This window comes from Raphanus sativus, chromosome 4 (assembly GCF_000801105.2).
Source record: "Raphanus sativus cultivar WK10039 chromosome 4, ASM80110v3, whole genome shotgun sequence".
Lineage (NCBI taxonomy): Eukaryota > Viridiplantae > Streptophyta > Magnoliopsida > Brassicales > Brassicaceae > Raphanus > Raphanus sativus.
Genome location: NC_079514.1, coordinates 45,127,722 through 45,136,867, shown reverse-complemented (window position 1 = coordinate 45,136,867; position 9,146 = coordinate 45,127,722). Strand labels below are relative to the sequence as shown.

The 9,146-nt window shown below is 32.9% G+C and overlaps 1 pseudogene; it reads left to right on the top strand.

The window, feature by feature from the left end:
* The first annotated feature begins 4,722 nt into the window (after nt 1-4,722).
* On the top strand, nt 4,723-5,213 carry LOC108850861 (enoyl-CoA delta isomerase 2, peroxisomal-like; annotated as a pseudogene).
* The last annotated feature ends 3,933 nt before the right edge of the window (nt 5,214-9,146 follow it).

Here is a 9,146-nt window from a genome sequence, read left to right as displayed (position 1 = left end):
CCATATGTGACGCCTCCACTTTCCATTCTTCATCATCTAGGCTTCTCAATTTAAAATGTGATGCAGTAAGAGTTATTACTGTCTTAGAATCTTGCATTCCGAAAGTCTTTAGAACCTTCTCAATATATTTCCTCTGTGATAGAATCAGAGTCCCTTTCTCTCGATCTCTTATGATGTCCATGCCTAAGATTCTCGATGCTTTTCCCATGTCTTTCATCTCAAACTCCCCACTTAGCTTCTCCTTAAGGTCCTTAATAACCTTCTTGTTCCCAGAAGCAATCAACATGTCGTCGACATATAGGAGTAGGTAGATGGCTTTATCGGTTTGAACATCTCTCATGTACACGCATAGGTCTTTGCTGCACCGTTCAAACAATTGGTCCTTCATGAAGCTGTTGAACCTATGGTTCCATCTCCTGGGGCTTTGCTTTAGGCCGTACAAGGACTTTCTCAACAGACACACTTTATTCTCTGTCCCTGGTTTTATAAACCCCTCAGGCTGTTCCATTAGGATCCTTTCTTCCAGGCTTCCATGTAGGAAAGCTGGTTTGACATCCATATGTTCTAGTTCTAGGTCTAGGCTCACCACAATACTAAGCATGAGTCTGATGGAGACATGCTTCACAACTGGAGAAAATATCTCGTTGTAGTCAACCCCTTCGGTTTGTGAATACCCCTTAGCAACTAGTCTGCCCTTATAGCGTTCATCCTCTACTCCTGGAATCCCAGGCTTCAATTTAAATAACCATCTGCATCCAACTAGCTTTGCTTTTGCTGGTCGATCAATTAGATCCCATGTTCGATTCTTTCTGTGGGAATCCATTTCCTCATCAGCAGCCTGTTTCCATAATTTTCTTTGTCGACTTCTCATCGCCTCAGAATATGACTTAGGTTCCTCAACCTCCAAATCTGCAATAACATTGAGCGCGTAAGCTACAAAGTTCCCATCTTCATATCGTATGGAGGTCTTATGTTCTGTCTCTTTTCCCTATCTCGAGCCAAAACATATGTGTCTAGGTTTTCAGTGTCTGTTTCCTCAGTTTCTTGAGTCTCTTCCTGATTATCTGAATCGTGTGAGCTCTCTGATGATGATTCTTCTGATGATGATTCTTCTCCACCTTGATTAGAGGTACCTTCGACAGGAGTAGGAGAAGGTCCTCTGATTAAATCATCACTGAACGACACCTTTTTCTTAACCTTCTTTCCATGACTGGACTCTTTGTTTGTGGTACCTTTATTACAAGCCTCTTTCTCAGCAACCGTGTGCTTGTATAGTTCCTCTTCATTGAATACCACGTTTCTGCTAGTTCTGCATCTCCCTTCGTCCTCAATCCAAACTCGGTATCCCTTAATGCCCATTGGATAACCCACAAACACTCCTTTAATTGCTCTAGGTCCTGTTTTCTCTTCTGTTATGTGAACGAATGCAGAACAACCAAATGTTCTTAGATGCTCCAAGTCGGGTTTTGCCCCTGACCAGACTTCCTCTGGCATCTTAAACTCCAGAGTAGAATTAGGTGACCTATTAATTAAATGGATCGTAGTAGATGCTGCTTCTGCCCAAAAACTTTGATCCAAGCCAGATTCGGCTAGCATACATCTCACTTTATCCATAATCATCCTATTCATCCTCTCTGAAACCCCATTCTGCTGTGGGGTATAGCTACACGTTCAATGTCTTTTAATTCCAGCCTTTTTGCAATATTCATCAAACTGCCTGTTACAGAATTCCAGACCGTTATCGGTTCTCAAGCATTTGATCTTCTTCTCGGTCTTAGTCTCCACCTCAGCCTTCCATTCTTTGAACATAGAAAATACCTCATCCTTGGTCTTTAAGAAATAAATCCAGACCTTCTTCGAATAATCATTAATAAACGTCACGAAATATTTATTTTCAGCAAGACTTTCTGGTGTAGAAGGAGAACCCCAAAGATCCGAGTGAACATATTCTAGAATTCCTTTACTCACACGCTTAGCTTTAGGAAAACTTTGCTTGTGAGATTTTCCAATAATGCAGTGCTCGCAGAAATCCAGTGTCTTAACATCCTTGTCAGTAATAAATCCCCTTTTGACAAGTTCAGACATGTTGTTAAGATTCATGTGACCGAGGCGTGAGTGCCAGACATTAGTCATATTTTTCACAGCTTTAGAAAGATTTGCCTCACCTCGTAGGACAGTTCCCTGTAGGTAGTATAATCCCTGTTGATATTTCCCTGAGATAACCATTTTATTGTCCTTATAGAAATTAACCATAAGGTCCTTGCCTGCATATCGACATCCTGAAGTTTCCAGCATACCATAAGAAATTAGATTTCTGCTCATGCCTGGCATATATCTAACTCCTGTTAAGATAACCGTAGATCCATCTGGGTTTTGAATCTTGATTTTTCCAATTCCCTGAATGCTGCTGTGAGTGTTGTTTGCCATTAACACCTTGCCTCCTTTGAATTCTTCCAAGTCAAATAGATAGCTCTTGTCAGGTGTGATATGAAACGAGCACCCAGAGTCCATTACCCACTCGTCTTTTGTGTACTGAGTACTGACTGTGAGTATCAATGGTTGTTTCTTCTCTTCTGCAATATTTGCTGAGTCTTGCGCTTTGGAAGATCTCTTATCAGGGCATTCACGCTTCCAATGTCCCTCTTTCCCGCATATGAAACATCCTTTGCTATTTTTATTGTTTCTGGGGCGTGATTTAGATCTTCCATGTTGGCTCTTGGATCTCCCTCTGTATCCCTTTCCATTACCTCTGCTATTTCGATTGTCTAATCGTCCTCTCTCTACCATCAGACTGTCTCCACCAGACCTCGTGAACTTGCCACTCTCACTTAACTCCCTCTCTTTGGACCTGGCGGCTCCAGTGACTTCACTTAGACTTAGTGTGTCTCGGCCGTACTTGAGGGTTTCCTTGAGTTGGTCATACTTGTTAGGTAGAGAACTTAGCAGTAGGATAGCTTGAACCTCTTCTGATACTTCTACTTACAAATTACTCAAATCTGCCACCAGTTTCAGAAAATCGTCCACATTCTCGTCAATAGACTTAGAATCATTCATCTTGTAGGTGTAGAACCTTAATTGGAGGTAGATCCTGTTAGGTAGGGAAGTCTCTGTGTATAGCTTGTTTAACGTACTCCACATTGCTGCTGCAGTTTCACAGTGTTGGATCTTGCGTAATACTTTGTTTCCAACGTTGAGCACAATTAAATCCTTAGCCTTTTCTGATTTTTCGAATTTTGCAGGGTCCATCTCCGGTGGAGGATCAATGACTCCAGCGAGTCCTTTTGCTGCGTCCTTCGATGTTGACTCAGGCTCTTTCTTAGCATCCGAGTCATCTTTGAGTAGCTTCTCATCCGTGAGAATTGCTTTCAACCCGAGGACTCCAAAATGAGCAAGCATCCTCACTTTCCATAATGCGAAATCACCATCGCCCTCGAACCGATCTATCTCAATACGTTCCTTCGATTTCACCATCGAAAGGTACTGATCATAAACCTCCTCTCTCTATCCTAAGCAACCTTGATGTTAACCGGAAGCTCTGATACCACTTGTAGAGATAATTAGCTTAGGTTACTTAGGTTAGAAGTTAACTTGATCTAGGTCTAGTACTGAATATAAAGACACAAGAGATTTAACGAGTTCCCGGCCCTCGGTGCGGTACGTCTCGTGGGAGAACTTCTGCTCCCAAAATCCACTAGATCAAAGAGTCTCTAGCTACACCAAATCAGTGTGCTAGATAATAGTTTACAATATGATCAAATATTCCTAGCTAGAGGATACCAACAAACCCTTAGATACAATAGACTTAAGCCTAAGTGATTGATCTTGTGTTGTTGCCTCTTGCTGTCCACCTGATTGACTTGATCCTTGTTGCCGTAAACTGTAGGTTTCCTTTTGCTTGCCTTAACCTAATCACACAACTAATGACGTCTTATATAATGTGTGTGACTAGGTATAAGCAATGCTGGAGTGGGCTTCAGAGAGTGACACAGCCCATGCTGTATTCTGTTATCGCAGGCCCAATCTGATTGACTAAGCCCAAGCTTTCACAACACCTACTATAAAAATCTACGTTTAATCTACAAAACACATGTATACAAATCACAAACTAATAATCTATTCACTGTGTGTACTACATTTTAAATCTCTATATTTATTAAAATATAATAGATATAATTTACATGTAATTCACCAATGATTTGTGTTCAGTGAGAAAGAAGAACATTGACAACTAATTTACATATAACTAGACTTGTCAATAAAATTCATTTATATTCATGTTAAGAACATTTTTCAAAAACATATCAATAAAATTAACTTAAACTTTAACATTTACTTTATTGTAAATTTACACATGTTGCTAAAAATATATATGTATTATTTTATTGAAAATATGGTATATTATTCTATTAATAATTTTAATATTTGCAAATAAATGTTAAGTCAAGTTTTTTAAAATAGTGTATAGATTTAAAAATAAATAAATTATTATAGAAGAAAAAAATCTAAAATAATTCAAAATTCAAAAAGTAAAATCAGAAACCAAAAATTAAAATCTAAATCACCAATCGTGTTTTTCAAAAATCTAAAATCTACTGCAAAATCAAAAACCAAAAATGAAAAACCAAAATCTGAAAACTAAAAACTAAAAGCCAAAAACAAAAAACCAAAATCTAAAAACCATTTAAACAATCATCACCGATCCTAATCCTCCGCTCGCTCACCATGTGCACATTAGAGAAGCGTGCAATATCTTCCTCTTAACCTTAACCGGCGACGACGAGCACAGGTTCCACCCGGACGCAATCAACTGCATCATCTGGCTTCTCCATGAAGCCAAGTCTAATCACCACTGGTCACGGAAAATTCTTCTCCAAGGGGTTCGATCTCGCATGGGCCCAATCCTCTGGATCCAAAACGGTCGCCACAGAACGGCTTCAACACATGGTCGAATCATTCAAGCTGGTGGTTGCGGCACTCCTCAATGCCGACGATCGCCGCCTTGAACTTGATGCGTGCTGGCGCTAAGTCATGATTATGTTTACATGAGGAGAGACCGTGGGGTTTTGTACATGAGTGAGGTGACATCGGGCTCTCAATGCTGGACTACTTCGCGGCAATGGTAAGGTCTAAGGGAGCTGTTGTTGAGCGGGAAGAAGATCAGAGGAGAAGAAGCGGTGGCTTTAGGGATCGTTGACTCGGCGGCTTGCGGATAGAACCGTATTATATAAACTACGGATAATTGAATATTGTAAAGTATAAATTGATAAGATTATACCAAAAATTAAGAAAAGAGGATGATAAAACTGTAGAGTTGATATATTATTTATTTTATAATATATATTTTTAGTACTATTACAGAAGTTTTATATAAATAATTTTAGAGTTATATATTATGTAATTCTATAATATTTTTAGTTATATTTTATATTCGATATTATTCATATATAAACATTTTATTTATATATTTTATTTTATTTTATTAATTGTTACTAAATCAGGGTGAAGCCGATCAATGTAGACTATATCTTTTTGAGAAATATATATACAGCAAAAAATCTATAAATTATTAATGTTGGGACTATGATATTTTAATTTATAAAGTTACTAAATTACAAAAAAACTTTGTTTAGATTTTTTTTAATATATTTTTGTATGTTAATTAGTTAATTTTTTGAAAATTAGACATTCATACTATTTTTACTATATTATTTAATGCATATAAATTTTTTATAGAGTTTAAGTCTCGTTTTATATATAATTTTACTAAATTTTACCAAAATATATTAAATTTTAAGAAATTAATGTTAATTATATTGTAAATTTAAAACGAAAAATATAATGGTTTCTTTGTACATGTATAAAATCTAAATACATATAAATTATTAATAGATTGTAAGAAAACATAATGTTCACCCGAACCGAACTGAACTCAGATGATCACCGAGTGATGAGTTGTAAATTATGCCATATTTGCTTATCTAATTTATTCTAAAGAAATATATCTTTATTGAAATAAATATGGTTTATATACTAAAAGTAAAAGATACAGTTTATGTGTAAGTAAGTAATAATAATGTGGGTGAATGGGTAGTTCTTTGTAAATAGTGAATGAGTACTTTAACTTGCATGGGAAATTTTATTGCAGACAGACATCTATATTTCAGTTATTCCAATATAGTATTGTAATATAAAAAAATACTATTTTATGAAATTATATAGTATTAATAGTTTAACTTATACAAAAAAGAATAAAGTATTGATGTGATAGAATTGTGTTGGTTTATGTGCGAATTGGTTGTTTCATTTACAGTTCTCTTGCATTAATTTTGTGAATTTCATTTTTCACCCAACAACTTATCTACCCGATGATTGACTTTTACGATTTTATATATATGACATGTCTTTGTGGTACTTTTAGCTTATTTTTCTATAACTTGAAATTATTATAGTTTACATATTTTTAATAAATGGTTACACACTGCATAATTTCTATACTTATCTATTGAAATTTTTAAAGACTATAAAGTTTATTTTTTAAGATTTTTAAATCTATTTGGTATAATTTTCAAATTTAAAACTGGCTCAAAGCATTTCAACTATAAAATTATTAAATTATATTAATTTTACACATATGTTATATGCATTATAAGAGATTTTATATTATTAACAATATAACACGGCTTTAAGAAGGCATGTAAGAATAAAATTGATTCTTTAAAATTTAAAAATAGTTTCAATAATAAATAAACCATATATGTAATGTTACTAAAGTTTAATCGATTATTTTACCAATATATAAATGAGCATATCATAAAATTGTTATTATATATTTTATACCATTTAAATAGTACATTTTTAATTTCGCGTTATTTGTTGTATATTTTTTCTAAGAAAGGTAAGATGTTTAAAATAACTAATACATATATGTAAAAAATCAAATGAAAGCATCCCATATCTCATTTACTAAAAATGTCATGATCATAACACATTTATAAATATCAAGAAAAATCTCATAGTAGTAACCACAGAACAAATTACAATTTTTATAAACACTAAAAAATGTTTGAGAACAAGCAGAAAATGTATATATTAACCATGTTATTGATGATAGTGCTACTATTGATTTCTCAAAATACGAAAGGTAATGCTGATGTTTCGCTTGCTCCAGTTTCAGAGGAATGAATTCTGCAAATCAATTTCTTCTGTTTTAAGAGATGCTAGGAGAGTTCCAGATTGCGTAGTAACGGGGAAGAATTTTAGTTCAAATTATATACAAAAAGAATGTTGCGTGGTTCTACTAACACCCCGGAAGATTGTCTTGGGATTTTTATTTCCTATGTGTTTGCTATTAAATTATGTTTAAACTTACATGTAAGTTAATAGGTATACGTAATTAATCATATTTTTTATTAATCCATATATTTAAAACATTTTATATAACAACTAAATCAATTCATATTATTTATTTTTTTCAATAATAATTTTGTTTTCCTATATTACTAACTAGCTAATAATTTTTCCAGCATGAAAATCATGCTTTAAACATTTTGACCATTTTGTTTGTTTATTTAATTATATATATTTACATTTTTTTGCTTGTTACTTGTCGCTCTTTGTTTATTCTAAAAAGTAAAAAAGATTTTTGGTTAAGTATAAAAATCACTGTAATTGATTTTAATATATTTTCCTATTTTTTAAAACAGGGAAACACTTAATATTCATTATTCATTGCAAAACGAAAGCGTTTAAACAATTGTAAGTGATATTGAATTATTTGTAATATACATTTCAACATTTGTAACAAGCAATATGGGAGGACCTACCCTAAATCTTCTTCTTCTTCTTTTTTCCCTCATTTAAAATATTTTTCATGTATTCTACTTTTTGTTCTACACATTGTTCCTTTTTTTACTTTTTATATTGTGATCAATCTCTTCTCGATTATATTAATGCGTCTATCTTATGTCTGATTATGTACTTAGGAAGATTACCATACTCGTGGTTATTGGTACAATATTGAAAGCATATCTTATGTTTTGGGAAGTTTTACAACAAACTGTTATAATGTTCGTGTGCATAAGTTTCTCTTTTGCGACTGGATTAGAATGGTTCACATATCATCTCTTTTCTATTTATTTGTGCATATCATCTCTAATTTTAATAACATCCATTTGTTCGAGTGTATAATCTATTTCGCTCTCTAGCTTCTTAGTACATCACAAATCTTTTATTTTACAAGCAAACATTGGAAACTTCCAAGTATATGCAGATTTTGTCGTGTTATCTTCAAAATGTTGGAGGTTCTTTGTAAGGACGAACAACTGCTTCCAGTGTGAAGCCGATCAATGTAGACTATTATTTTGGAGAAATATATGTACAGTAAAACCTTTATAAATTATTAATGTTGGGACTATGAAATTTTAATTTATAAAGTTACTAATTTAATCAAAAAAACTTTTTTTACATTTTTTATTTTAAAATTTACCTTTTTGTATGTTAATTAGTTAATGTTTTTTGAAATTAGACATTCATACTGTTTTACTATATTATTTAATGCATATAAAACTTTTATAGAGTTTAAGTGTCGATTTTATATAAATAATTTGACTATATCTCAAAAATTATATTAAACTTTAAGAAAATTATAATGATAATTCAATTGTAAATTTAAAACGAAAAATATAATGGTTTCTTTGTACATGTATTAAAATCTAAATACATATAAATTATTAATAGATTGTCAGAAAACATATGTTCACCCGATTTGAACCGAACCGAAAGATGATACACGAGTGATGAGCTTGAAAACTATACCATATTGCGTTATCTATTTTTTCTAAAGAAATATATCTTTATTGAATAAATATGGTTTATATACTAAAGTAAAAGATACAGTTTATGTGTAAGTAAGTAATTATAATGTGGGTGAATGGGGTAGTTCTTTGTAATAGTGAATGAGTACTTTAACTTGCATGGGATAAATTTTATTGCAGGCAGACATCTATATTTCAGTTATTCCAAATAGTTATTGTAATATAAAAATATACTATTTATGAAATTATATAGTATTAATAGTTTAACTTATACAAAAAAGAATAAGTATTGATGTGATAGAATTGTGTTGGTTTATGTGCGAATTGGTTGTT